This window comes from Archocentrus centrarchus, chromosome 21, assembly GCF_007364275.1.
Source record: "Archocentrus centrarchus isolate MPI-CPG fArcCen1 chromosome 21, fArcCen1, whole genome shotgun sequence".
NCBI classification, from domain to species: domain Eukaryota; kingdom Metazoa; phylum Chordata; class Actinopteri; order Cichliformes; family Cichlidae; genus Archocentrus; species Archocentrus centrarchus.
In genome coordinates this window covers 7,394,269-7,408,851 of record NC_044366.1, presented here as the reverse complement: position 1 = coordinate 7,408,851, position 14,583 = coordinate 7,394,269, and the positions used below count along the sequence as shown (strand labels likewise).

General features: G+C 39.8%; 1 pseudogene; it reads left to right on the top strand.

The window, feature by feature from the left end:
- The first annotated feature begins 2,396 nt into the window (after nt 1-2,396).
- Nucleotides 2,397-14,583, top strand: part of LOC115800620 (uncharacterized) — a 29,765-nt pseudogene continuing 17,578 nt past the window's right edge.

The window sequence follows — 14,583 nt, the reverse complement described above, 5'->3', positions numbered from 1 at the left end:
GATCCGTGTCTGTGTATTTGGACTGAGATGGCGCTGCAAACATTCAGGGAAATATGAATGAGATTGCTGACAGTTTGCATCACTTCAGCACTATCACGGCATATATCTCTAAGTTTTATGCTTCCAAAAATAATTGCATCAATATCTGAGTATGTGCAAACGCTTACAAATGTGAATCAGGTGTTATTGTATGCGGGTGTTACCCAACATTGGTTTCCAGGGAAGCCTGAATTTTACAACAATCCCCATATGTTTCAGCAGTTTTGATAAGCTCAGATGATTTGCCACACCAAGAAAAAAAAAAAAAAAAAAAAACAGGGCCAAAGTTTAGTATTATTCTGATGACTAATGAACGAACTACAAAGGATTATGCATAAGGACCCGGCCTTAATTATGCACTTCTGTAATGCAATGTGTGGGACAAAAAAGGTGAAAGTCACTTTCATTAGAATTGCCATATCTCAGTCGATTTTTTTATTTTATTTTTTAAATTATTCTAAAAGCTTTTTGCTTTTGATTGTCAGAACATGGCGTCCATTAAACCAAAAAATTTTAATGAACAGAAGACATTGTTGTATGACCACAACCAAAAGGTTTTTAAGTCAAATGATGACACTTTTCAGTAAAATAAAGCGGTGTTAGTGCACTGCGCTTATAAATTCTTCAGCCTTATTGTGAAACAATTCAGCGTTTTTATTCACACTTATTTTTAGTTTTCATTTAGTTTCACTGTTTGTTTCCTCCACCCAAATGTGGGTTCACTCCACTAGGTTTTCAGTTATCTTTTTTGACTTAAAAAAACTCACTGAATTGGATGTAAAAATATAGGCATTTTCATAGGCTTTATCATTTTAATATGCATCTTTAATATTCTGTTTATGCACCTTTATACATTGACCCCTCCATTTATCTTTTCCTTGCATGTCTTTATTTCTTGTATTTCTACTGTTACCTCTCATCCAGCCTTCTGTCAAATACCTGCAGAACGTAAGGCAGGTGCTGAGAACCCAGTTCAGTGGTAATAATAAGATCAGAGCTATCAATGCATACGCCCTACCGCTCATCAGATAACCATCTTGAATAATAAGCTGGCTACAGGAGGATAAAGGTGCCACTGATCTCAAGACACAGGAACTTCTCACAATGCATGGAGGTCTCCACCCAAAGTCCAGCACCCTGAGGGCCAATGAGCAAAGGAAATGGGGAGGGCAAGAACTAGTGAGCATCAGAGCCATAATCTAGAAGAAAACATGGAGCATCTATAAATACATCAGGAAGATGGTCCCTGAGATGAGATACCAAACTAGTACTAGTACTAGACAGACTATAAGTAAAGTGGAAGACTAAGCCCCTTTATGGGGATGTACCATTGATAAATAGAAGTGGCTGACATTAAGAAAACGAGTAGCTAGAAAAGGCCAGCTTAAAGGACAGCACAGACGTTCTTATCATGGCAGCATAAGAACATAAGCACCAGATCCATGGAGGCAGAAGTCCACCACAGCTGACAGGACTCAAGATGCAGACTGCAAAAGAGCACCTGAGACTATCCAACACATAGCAGGATGTAAGATGCAAGTTGAGACACACTGAGAGGGACAACCAAGTGATTAGGATAGTGTACAGGAAAACCTGTGCTGCATATGGGTTAGAAGGCTCCTTGTCCCAATGGGAGACATTGCCAAAGGTGGTTGAGAAGAACAAGACTAAGGTTTTGTGAGACTTCAAGTTCCAGACAGACAATCAGTTCTTTGTCTGTCAGACATAGTGGAGGTTGACAAGGAGCAGAAGACTGCAGTTGTGATGGATCTGGCATTCCCAGCAGACAACATCAGATAGAAGGAGCACAAGAAAACAAGGAAGTACCTGAGACTGAAGGAGCAACTGGAGGTAGGTGGAAGGTAAAGTCCAAAGTGGTCCCAGTGATTAGGAGCTGCAACCTAGAAACTGGAAGAGTGACTCTAGACACAAAATCAGAGGTCTCTGTCCAGAAGAGTCCAGTCCTAGGAACTCTTAAGGTACTGTGCAGAACCCTCAAACTCCAAGTTTGAGAACACACACACACACACACACACACACCACCACCACAAATTTATTAGACCAACACCCACTTTATATCACAGCTAATCTAAATTTACAGTATTGGCAATTACCAAGAAAGTGAGCATGATAGAATGACCACATTCTTATTTGTGTAATTTACCTTAAAAATTCATATTTAGTTTAATTTAATTTCCTTCAGTATTTTCCTTTAATAATTGTCACCCCTCATAAGGTGACTCACAGTTTGAGAGCATTACTTATTGAAATCACAGCTCATTCACTCAGAGCTTTATTCAAATGAGAACCTCTGATTTACACTTTGACTCCATCTGCAGGACAGACTGCATCAGAAAGATACTATTTTAAATGTAATTCTTCTGAATTGCACAATAAGGTATGGTACACAGAATCTGAATGTTAAAACTTTTAAAATGAAAATATATGTACAAAAGCTGCACACATAGCCACACATGATTTTTTTTTTTACAATTATGTTTAAGGTGAAATTCATTTTAGCTGAATGCATTCTCTACATTCCCCCACGTCCACCTACCTGCATTTGAGAAGTTTAAAACACGGAAGCTTTTACGACTACCGTTAAGACTGGGTGAGTGCGATAGACAGGTTTGTCTACTCCTTTAAACCAACACTTGTTCAGGCGCTGATCCTAAATAGGTTTGCTGAACGTTCAGAAGTGGGTCCTCAGTGGGAGTCCAACTCAACGGCATCCACTGGACCAATGTGTCCAAGTGGTCCGGCTCAGGGAGTTGGGCCCAGGGAGACCCCATCGATCACCATGGAAAAGCTCAGTTACTCGGCTATTAGTCACATATTAGTGGAGTTCCTGATTTACTGCGGAAGAGCCATGGTCATTTTCTACCCCGTGTACCTGACAGGTTATCTGGGCCTCAGTATCAGCTGGGTGCTGCTGTGTATGTTTATTCTGACTTACTGGAAGAAAAACCGCCAGTGGAAAGATGCCCGGATCGGATCAGCCATTGACTTAGTGAACAGTGAAATGCAAGTGATCAACACCGAGCTGAAAAAGGACTTACAAATGGCATCCTGGGTATGTAATGTATAAATACACATACAAAATAGGACAGTTGATGGGCATCTTGGGACAATATGTGTATCCTGATTTTGCTTTAGACCATTTGAGCAGCCTGGCAGCAAATGCATTTGGGTGACTCATGGGAAGGGAAGGAAGGGAAGAGAAAATAAGAGAGGTTTCTAGTAATGTCAGGGGAATTCAGCACGTACAGGGGATGTGCAAATAGATTAGATTTTACTGATGGCTCCAGTTTGTGTTCTATGGGCTTATCTGTGTGCATGACCAAGAAAAAAATATGCTGCTGATAATGACAGACTTTATGGTTTTAAAGCTAAAATGCAAGTTTGAATTCATCCAGATGCACTTGTAACTGTAACTTCTTTTTCTGTCCCAAAGGTGGAATCCTCTGATGTAGAGAAGGTTCACTGGCTTAACAAGGTACAATATTAAAGTTAACTTACCTGATCGGAAGGTAAAATCACGTAGGGTCCCAGCAAAATAGATTTTTTTGTGAAGGGAGATATCTTTTTTTAAGACTAATTTACTACTATTTTTGCTTTGCTCTTGTTAAAGACTGCTTGCGCCATTAGCAGTCCAACAATATGGAATAAAGCACCCTGAGACTGCACACTGAGCAGAATGAAGGAGGCAGAGGACTAGTGAGTGTCAGAACCACTATCCAGGATGAAATGACAAAGATCAGGCACCAGGCAGGACCCCAAGTGCAGGCTGTGCAGAGATGCCCCTGAGACAATCTAGCACATAACAGCAGGGTGCAAGATGCTAGCAGACAGGGCATACATGGAATGCCATAACCAAGTGGCTGGCATAGTATACAAGAACATCGGTGCCAAGTATGACCTGGAAGTTCCGAGGTAAAAATGGGACACACCCCCACGGGTGGTCGAACATGACGGAGCTAAAATCTTGTAGGGCTTCCAGATGCAGACGGACAAACTGATGATGGCTAACCAACAACAGAGGAAAGCCATAGTGATAGTTGCAATAGCAAGTGGTGGCAGCATCCCAAAGAAAGAACATGAGAAGATTGATAAATACCAAGGGCTCAGAGAAGAGCTAGAGAGGATATGGAAAGTGAAGGTAACAGTGGTCTCCGTAATAATCTGAACATTCGGGGCAGTGACCCCCAAAGTGGGAGAACTGCTCCAACAGGAACGACATCCGAGATCTCTGTCCAGAAGGGCGCAGTCCTGAGAACAGTTAAGAAACTGTCCAGGACCCTCAAGCTCCCAGGCCTCTGGTGGAGGACCTGAGCTTGGAGGGCAAGCTGGGATTTAAAAACAAAAACAAACTAGTTTAAGTATTCATAATCAATAGTTCTTCAGAGTTCTTTGGACAATGGCTGCTTTTTCCCTCATTTTTAGTCCAGCTTTTAGCTGGCCGTTTTCAGAGGAATGTATTTCTGTGTTTGTTAAGCCACTTAAAGGATCTGCGGCTTAGAGCCAAAAACCACAGGGACACCTTTAAGTCCTGTAAGTTGCGAGATGGGGCCTCCATGGATCGGGTTTGTTTGTCCAGCACATGCCACAGATGCTCGATTGGATTGAGATCTGGGGAATGTGGAGGAAACACCTTAAACACCTCAAACTGCTTGTTGTGCTCCTCAAACCATTCCTGAACCATTTTTGCTTTGTGGTGGGGGCTCACTGTCTTGCTGAAAGAGGCCACAGCCTTCAGGGAATACCATTTCCATAAAAAAGTGTACATGGCTGCAACATTGCTTAGGTAGATGGTACGTGCCAAAATAACGTCCACATGGCTGGCAGGACCCAAGGTTTCCCAGCAGAGTATTGCCCATAGTATCACACTGCCTCCACCGGCTTGCTTTCTTCCCACAGTGCATCCCGTTGCCAGGTGTTCCCCAGGTAAGCTACACACATGCGCCGAGCCATCTACATGATGTAAAAGAAAATGTGATTCATCAGACCAGGCCACCTTCTCCCATTGCTCCATGGTCCAGTTCTGATATTCGCAGGTCCAATGTTGGCGCTTTCAGTGGTGACCAGGGGTCATTAACTTTTTTGGTAGTTTCAGCTACAGGAGCTCATTTGTTGGATCGGAGCACATGGGTCAGCCTTCGCTCCCCACGTGCATCAGTGAGTCTTGGCCACCCATGACTCTGTCGCTGGTTTACCACTTTTCCTTCCTTGGTTAACTTTTAATAGATACTGACCACAGCAGACTGGGAACATCTCACAAGAGCTGCAATTTTGGAGATGCTCTCACCCAGATGTCTTGTCAGCTACATGATGAGATTCACTCAAATCTTTAAGCATGCCCATTTTTCCTGCTTCTCACAGAACAAAATGTTCACTTGCTCCCTAATTATGCCACCCACTAACAGGTACTATGATGAAGAGATAATATTATTTACTTCACCAGTCAGTGGTCATAATGTTTACTTGATCAGTGTATATCATTCCAGTATAAAAAAAGAACCTAACTCAAGGGATGAACCAGTGTTGTGTCTATACATAAGACAATTTCATTGTTCAAACTCTGTTTTTGCCCAGTATACTGTATTTCCATATATGTTTACGTGTTTGATCACTGCAACTCTTTCCCATTTTCCTAGCAAGATCATTCAGAAATAAGGGGTGGCTCAAGACTTTTACACAGTAGTGTATCTGGTGGCAAGATTTCAACGATTCAAAGATTAATATTAGCATAGTTTTTCTGTAGTGTAGTGGTTAATAAGCAAGAGACTGATCTCCAACTTGCCCATCAGCGGGTGAGTGTGTGAATGTTTGATTAAAAAGTGCTTAGGCATGGATAAAAGCTCTGTGTGAATGTCTGACTGGATGAATTGGAGTAGGAATCGCTTTGAGTTCCCAAACTAAGTAGCAAGGTGCTATGTAAGGATCAGTCCGTTTAGACCCTGTGATATGAATGTTAGGTTAATTGATGATTCTAACTTGGCTGCAGGTGTGGACGTGAGTGTGTGTGTGTGTAGTTGTCTGTCTTTCTGTGATATAAATGTCAATTTCAGGGTTCAATCTGCTATTTAAAAAAAAAAAAAAATGTGTTTTTGATTTTTGGCTCTGGTTAAGGGCTTGATGTTCAAGAATACACAAGTACCAACATTATAATGGCTGAGGTTGGATGGCCAGTATTTGAATTCAATGTAATGCAGATGCCTGAAATGTAAACTGTATTATTAAAAATATCTTACAAAGAAGTTATAATTTTGAAAACCTAAATAAGTCATTTGATAGATTAAGCCTTTTAGTGTTCACCTCATTTAAGAGCGCAAGATTCCATTTACTCTGTGACCAAGGTGTTCAATCACGGTTTGTTCAAGTGTTGTTTTTGTGGTGTTCAGGTGCTGGAGCAGGCGTGGCCTTTTTTTGGGATGTACATGGAGAAGCTGCTCAGAGAAAACATCCAGTCGTCCATCAGGGCCTCCAGTTCTGCGCTCAAAGCATTCACTTTTACAAAGATCCACTTTGGATACAAAGTGAGTTGCTTTGATTTGTGCCCCATTTAATTTGTCTTTTAATTTTAAGACCACCTTAATATTCAGTGGCATTTATTCATTGGAAATGTGTTGTTTAAAACACCAGCAGGTATTATGTTGTGGCTCAGTGAGGTTCTTTAATTGTTTCCCTATTTTCAGCCTCTCAAGGTCACAGGAATAAGAGCATACACACATGAAGTGGGTCATAAGGAAGTGATTCTGGACATGAATATATGGTTGGTCAAACACATTTTTCAATTTAAATTCCTAGTAGTATGCATGCTGTTTTCTCTTGCCATCATTTATATTTAACCAGCACAGTTGACTCTGCAGTTATGACGGTGACGTGGTCATCCGTGCTGATGTGAACACGGCAATCACAGCTGGTGTGAAAGGACTTAAAGTGAGCATCTCCTTCTTCCGTGTTTTCTCTCCATCATCTGTATCACATGTTTACTGTTCATGTAAAACTTGCTCTTAATCTTCCAGCTTCAGGGGATGATGAGGGTCATTTTAGAGCCTTTCATTGGTCAAGCACCGCTGGTGGGAGGAGTCACCTTTTTCTTCATTCGCCGTCCTGTAAGTGGTCACAGATTTTCTCAGTGTCTCATTGTGAAAAGTGGAATTGTCATTAGTAAGATTTAAAACTCTAATAATTTCTCTCAGACACTACATGTGAACTGGACTGGCATGCCAAACCTTTTGAGTTTCCCTGGCTTAAGGTCAGAAAGACTGTTTTTAAAAGGAATCCTTTTATTACAGGGTATTTAGTTGTTTGGTTGCTGTCCTCCCTCATGTCATCATTCACCTTACAGTTCGCTGTCTGAGGAGACCATCGTGGATGCTATTGCTTCTCTCATGGTGTTGCCCAACCGCATGTGTATTCCTCTTATAGACCAGGTCAAAATGGACCAGATGAGGTTCCCACTTCCTCGTGTATGTAAAACACTTTTGTCCGATTCGCCCAATTATTTTCCTCTTGTAACCTGCACCTAAGTAGGACTGCACATCTTAAAATAAAACAAACACTACAAAAATAAAAAGGTATTAACATTTAAAATTTTGTTTTGGCTACTGTTAGCATTTTGCTCTTTTAATTTATCTTTACTTGTTAAATGAACAGTGACTGTATTGTTAATGTGAATGCTTTTCTCCTTAGGGCGTGGTGAGGGTCCATTTGCTGGAGGCCAGAGATCTGGTGGCCACGAACACATACATGAAGAGTTTAGTGAAAGGCAGATCAGACCCCTACGCCACACTGAGAGTGGGCAACATACGTTTCAAAAGCAAGACAATCAAAGAGAATTTGCACCCAAAATGGAATGAAGTGTATGAGGTAGGGTAACGCAAATACACTGAACTGTACTTTGATTTCAATAATAGGATTTATGTTTGATTCTGCGTTTTGTTTTTTTGTTTGTTTGTTTTTTTTGTCCCTAAACATTTGCTCTAATTCTGATTGTTTTTCATATCCTTTAATCCTGGGTGCATCCTGCTATATAAGACACTTGTATCTAATATCCCAGTTTCCATATGTAACCTGCTACAACTTTTTCATTAAGGTTTTTAGAAATCACATTCAGTAAACCTTTGTTAAAACTGCTTGAAAGACATTTTAAAACTTCCTTGTTTTCTTTATTCGTGCAGTTTATTGTCCACGAAGCCCCGGGGCAAGAGCTGGAGCTGGAGCTGTATGATGAGGGCAAAGATAAAGATGATTTTATTGGAAGGTAGATGGCATAGTTTTTGCATTTTGGCCAAACTCTGTGGGCAGCATCTGCTATTAATCATCAGCAGATTTCTCAAATTAGCAGATGCAACTTAGGACCCAGTTTTTTGGTGTTGTGATTTTATTATTCAGTGATTAGCAGATTGCATTTCTGGTCATAAATTCATGTTGCATACTTGTATTTGCACAGCTCTTTTCTAGTTTTACTGACCATTACTCAGTATGGTGCTTTGGTAGTTATGGTCATACACAACCATACTCACCCAAGCTATTTAGACTCCAAGTTACATTTTAACCATACATTCATACAGTGCTCTATTCTATACACTTCAAACACTTTAGCTTCCTCAGCAGCCAGAGTACCCAGAGGAGATGCGCACAGGCACAGGGAAAACATGCAAACTCCACACAGAAAGGCCCCAGCCTAGGTTTGAACCAGGAACCTTCTTGCTGTGAGGCGTTGCAGTCAATATCAATACACATTCATAAAGATTTGAATGTAAACAGGATGGAATTTTTATTTTTTTTTAAATGTAATGATATGAAAACTGTATTGGTGTGATTACTTAGCAATGAAAGTGATTAAAGTACTATATTAAAATATATTTAAAAAGCTATGAGTTCTGAGGCATTGCTGAACACATTATCACACATTTGCTGTCTGATGTAGATTTAAACTTGATTTTGGAGATGTGAAGAAGGAGAAACAAATGGATCAGGTGAACATTTTTTTTTTTGTCACTAAATAAACTAATAACATTTCTGTGCTAGAGGACATTGCAGGATTTTTTTTATTTACAAAATGCTTGTGCTTTTGTTACAATTTTCACTAGTTTTGCATTGACTAAATCTTTTGAACTATGCCCTTGCAGTGGTTTCCTGTGGACGGGGTGCAGCACGGTGAAGTTCATCTTAAGCTCCAGTGGCTTTCCCTTCAGACTGACACCAGTCTGATGAAGGAGGTACAGCAGCCCAGTGTTTCTACAGCCTAATATCAGAATGTTATTATTTCACTTTGAACAATAAGCTGCAGCTGTATGTGGCTCAGTGTCCAGCTTATTCCCTCTCACAACACTTTCTTTCAGTCCACTGACGGCCTTGCCTCTGCTATGCTTGCAGTGTATCTGTACAATGCCACAGAGCTACCAGTAAGTATCTTCTAATTCCCTGTTGTTGTTGTAAGACAGTGATGCAAATATACAGAAAAATGCCCATGAAGCAGATCATCAAAAGTAGCATTGTTGCATCTGGCCATTATGATTTTGTATGATTTTTGTTTGTAATTTGATTGGCTACCAATTTTAGAACATTTGGCACTGATGTGCTATATTAGCTCAAATAATAGGGGCAGCCAAGCATGCAGGGGGCTCTGTATCAAACTGAACTTTGTAGACCTTAATAAAACCTTAACTAGTCCAATTAAGACAATTGAGATTTTAGTGGTATTTTTAAATTGCTTTTATTTCTAACATCAAAATCCTCCAAAATTTGAAAGATGTAGCAGCTACGCATTTGAGTTTGCAGCTCATAACCAACGATAATTGCTGTCTTTATTTGGTACTTAGTTAGCATTTCTTTCCCTGCAGTCGATCATGCTTTTGTATCTTGATGTCTCAGCCAGATCAGAAGCTTTCTGTCAGCATTCTAGAGGTTGCGTATCTGTAAAAGCTGGCCTTTCCCGTTTGCCTGGTGCATGGCTGTCATTTTATGTGGCTGTGTAGTTCCTCCATAAACTGACCCATGTTCAGGTTATGTTTCCCAGCATAAAGAAAAATGCAGAAAGTAAACATACTCTTGAAGTTTTTGAGGAATTTATTAAATGTTTTTAAACCAGATACACTGATATTTCCAATTTTGCTATAATTCACAGTTCTTTTTATAATTTCAGACAAATATGTGTAAATCTCATCTATCTTGCAATTTAAGCATTTGTAATCAAACTGTGAGAATAATTTAAGGAACATATTTTCACACAGACCTGTCAAACTTCTGCCTGCAGAGGTTTTGCCTCTGATTGCCCTCTGCTGGCCATAAGGTGAAAATGCAGTTTCATTAGCCTGAAATCCAAAAGTTAAGGGGAGAGTAGTTGATACTGATATTTGATTTTTAATTATCACAATAATCTTCAATATCAGTATGTTGCAACACCCCAAAAATCTGTATAAAAAATCCAAAATGTTCACCAGGATTCAAGGATGAACTGATTTGTTGGTCAAAGATAAAAGCTCACTGAGACTTCATAAAACATATTTTTGTCCATAACCAAAGCATTCATATCCTAATTATGATAAATAATTTCCTACAAATAACAGGCTGAAATGATGGCATGGGTGTAAACTTACCTGGCTGGCAGAGGTTTATAACTAGGTGTTATTTCTGGTTTTAATGTGGGCATTGACTGACAGACACAGACTCAGTTAACAGGAGTTTTAAACTGGAATAGAGACTGACTGATGTTCTCACTGCCTCACTGATTTGATTTGTTTTCAGCTCACAAAGAGAAGAGCCTGTCCCAACTCCTTTGTTGAAATTTCCATGGACAGTGACATTAAGAAAAGCAAGGTATTGCTGATGCACAGTTTCCCCTTTTAAAAAGTTTATATTCTCTTTGGTTTATTTTTCAGTGTACAAACTGAAAATTGCTGGTCAGTTTCTCCGCTTCATAGATACTGTAAAATGTGCTGTTTCTATTCATTTTGATGTGCTGAATCCAAATATGAGTTAAAATAGGTGAGTGGCTACCATTGAAGTTACAACCACGCAGCACAGTGTCGTGCTAACTGGATGCACTCTTTCCACAGGTTGTGCATGCTTCCACAGATCCAGTCTGGGAGGAGGGTTTCACCTTCTTTGTCCATAATGTCAGTGCACAGCGGCTCATTGTTCAGGTTTGTCATTTATCACATACTGTTTGTAAAAAAAAAAAAAAAAAAAATCTTTGATGTAATAACCTAACCATATCCCCACTAACATAAAAAAGGTGTTATCCCACACTTTTTTTTTACAGCCTTGACTCAGATAGGCTATCCATACAGCTTTTATTATGTGGGTATCCTGCTGAATATAAACCAGCCATTCCTTAAAATATTTCAAAAGTTTGCATTTCTAGTGGAAACTCGAAAACAAGGGGACCAAACGTACATTTTCCATCAGATCTCCTCATGAGGTTATTCTAATCCCTGTTTTATATATTCTTTTTGTTCATGTGGTTCAGGTCAAAGAGCCTGAAAAGAAAAATCCACTTGGTGTTCTCAACTTGCCCCTCAGTCACTTCCTCAACACCGCCGACCTGACTCTAGACCAGCACTTCCAGCTGGAGCGCTCCGGAGCAAACAGCCAGATCAAGCTGAAGGCCACTCTCAGGGTGGGCATACAAAGCTAATCAACTGTATCAATAAAATTGATGAAATAAAATAAAATCAGCTCTGTCTTAACTCATGAGTTTAAGGTCAGTGACATTACCTGTGTCTTCAATCCCACACAGATTCTTACTTTGGAAGAGCCTCCACCCAAGACTGTCCTCAGTCCTCCAGGCTCCAGTCCCTCCAATGCTCCATCCTCCTCTCACACAGTTTCCTCCAACAGTATCCCTGCTGCCTCTACTCCAAACCTAGGGGCTGCTTCACTGAATGAAGGTTATTTAGCTCAACACCGCAGCTCCTTCCAGGCATCTGACAACTGGAAGTCATCTTCTTCATCAGCAAACCTGCATCAATTCAACTGTCACGGCCTGCTGTCAGAGAACTCCATCGCTTCATCATGTTTTGACCTCTTAAATGGAGCCTCTTATCCAGAGTGAGACTTTCTCCTCTGTGTCCTTTTCAGTCCTTTAATGCAGACTTTTAACCTTTTTACAGACATCCTGAACTGAGTGAGATTCTGCATTTTAGAAAAAAATTCCAGAAAGAAAAAATAGTGACAATTGCATTTTTATTTGTATCTGTATAGGGCCATTAGGAATCATCAGGGTTTATTTGGAGAGATTGCACTGTCTGTACGATATGCCACCATGAGGACCAAACTCGTGGTCTTTGTTAACAGTTGCAGGTATGTCTCAAAAATCAAGCAGCACTAATAATGATCAAGAATTTAGCTACTTGCTGAGTGTGGCATTAAAATCCTTTTCTAACAAGCTGCACAAAAACTGTTTTATTTTAAAACCTGTGGCCTCCTCCACACAGGAACTTGTTCCCCTGCAGTGAGAATGGCACAGACTCTTATGTCCGCCTGTATCTGCTCCCCAACCAAAACTGTAAGCATCGCAAGAAGACACATGTCAAGAAGAGGACGGTCGATCCTGTCTTCAAAGAAAAGTAAGCTTAATACACTCATTCCACATATCCCATTTGATCTAAAAAAAAAAAGGAAGAGGAGACCATTTTTATAGTTTGTGCACAATGTAACTTTCTTTTCATTTTTCTACCAATTCTTTCCTCATAGGTTTGAGTTTGATGTGTCACTCAGCGAAGCACAAACGAGGAAGTTGTATGCCTCAGTGAAAAATAACAAGATGCTGCTCTCGAAAGAGAGAAAGAACATTGGCTCGGTAGGTAATGCTACTTGTGGGTAAATTATATTAATCCCTTAAAAATAATAAAACTATTTTCATTTGTAAAAATATTTTTTATGATAATTATGATATTTGCTTTTGAAAAAAAAAAAAAACAAAAAAAAAACACATACCCATTAGCAGCATGTGATGTGGTGGTTAGCACTGCTGCCTCACAGAAAGAAGGTCCTGGGTTTGAATCCACCATCTGACCTTTGTGTTTGCATGTTCTCCCTGTGTCTGTGGGGGGTTCTCCTCGGGCACTCCAGCTTCCTCCCACAGTCCGACATGCAGTTAGTGGGGTTAGGTTAACTGATGACTCTAAATTGTCCATAGGTGTGAATGAGTGTGAATTGTCTGTCGCTCTGTGTTAGCCCTGTGACACACTAGTGACTTGTTCAGGATGTACCCCGTGTCTTGCCGTATGGCAGCCAGGATGGGCTCCAGGCCCCCCCACCTCACAACTCTGAATTGGATAAGTGGGTAAAAACAGTACAGTATCCTTACTGGTATCATTAAAATTGTAACAAAGATAATCTTTTTCAAATCTTTACAAAACTGTGTCCTCATCCCTGATGCTGCCCCTTAAAAACTATGAATTTTGTTCCTGACACCAGCTTTAAAAAGCTGTTTATGCTATTAGTCATTTGTAAGAAAAATATAGAACCTTTGATTTTTCAGCTTTGGCTCTTTTTTGTTCCTTTGTTTTGTTTTTGTTTCCTTCCCTTTTGGCTGTTTACATTTAATGCAGTTTATTCTGTATAATTAATAGATGTTTTGCTTCATTCCACAGGTAATAATAGATCTTTCACAGCTGGATCTAGTCAAAGGGATGACAGCATGGTAAGAGGCCAGGTTTCTCTATTTAACATGACTTATGTGACACTCCAGTTTAAAACAAGATCTGAATAAATTCTGGTGTTTTGTAAACACAGAGTTGAGTCTTCTGAGTTTAAATCATTTTATTTCCTTTCCTTTTCCTTTTGTTTCCTTGTTTTATTGTTTTACAGTCAAACAGCTATGGTGCCTGGTGGCTCTGTCCAACAGTAGTTTTTTTTGTTTGTTTGTTTTTAACTTTTTGAACTATTGCTGCTGTCAAGTAAGGGTTATCTAACTGGTTAAACAATAAATGCAATGTGTAATTTTTGAGGTACTAAGAAGTGGCAGGATTTTTCCATTTGTTTTTTTTTTCTTTTCTAAATAAACAGCATTATATTTCATGGATATGAGAGGTACTGGTCTTCCTTAACTTTCTGCACCAAATGCGACCAGTAGCCATTTCTTTGTTGATTGCAAGATGTTTTTTAAATAACTGACTCAAAGCTGGTTGGAGGGCATGGACCCTGACATGAAACGTGTGGTTGCTGATACAGTCATATGAATATTTCACATTTCTTTTCTCTGAAGGTACAAGCTCACACTAACTGGGCTGAAGAAATCCATCTAGCAAGTGGAACTCAGAAAAAACTTACTGCAACTTCAAAGTCACCTCATCGGCCACTGCAGGGGACAGTTGCAGACGTGATGCTTGGAGAGACGCATGTTCCTTAGTTTTTCTAAACACTGCAGATCGGAGTTTTTTTTTTTGTTTTATTTTTGTTTTGTTTTTCAGAAGTAGCTGAAAACTGATTTTTAATAGTGGCTATAATTAATGCTATGATCACAGGCACAAAAGAAAATCATCTTCTATATCTTGTAGCTCTTTCAAGATGACTGTAAACAAATCTGGA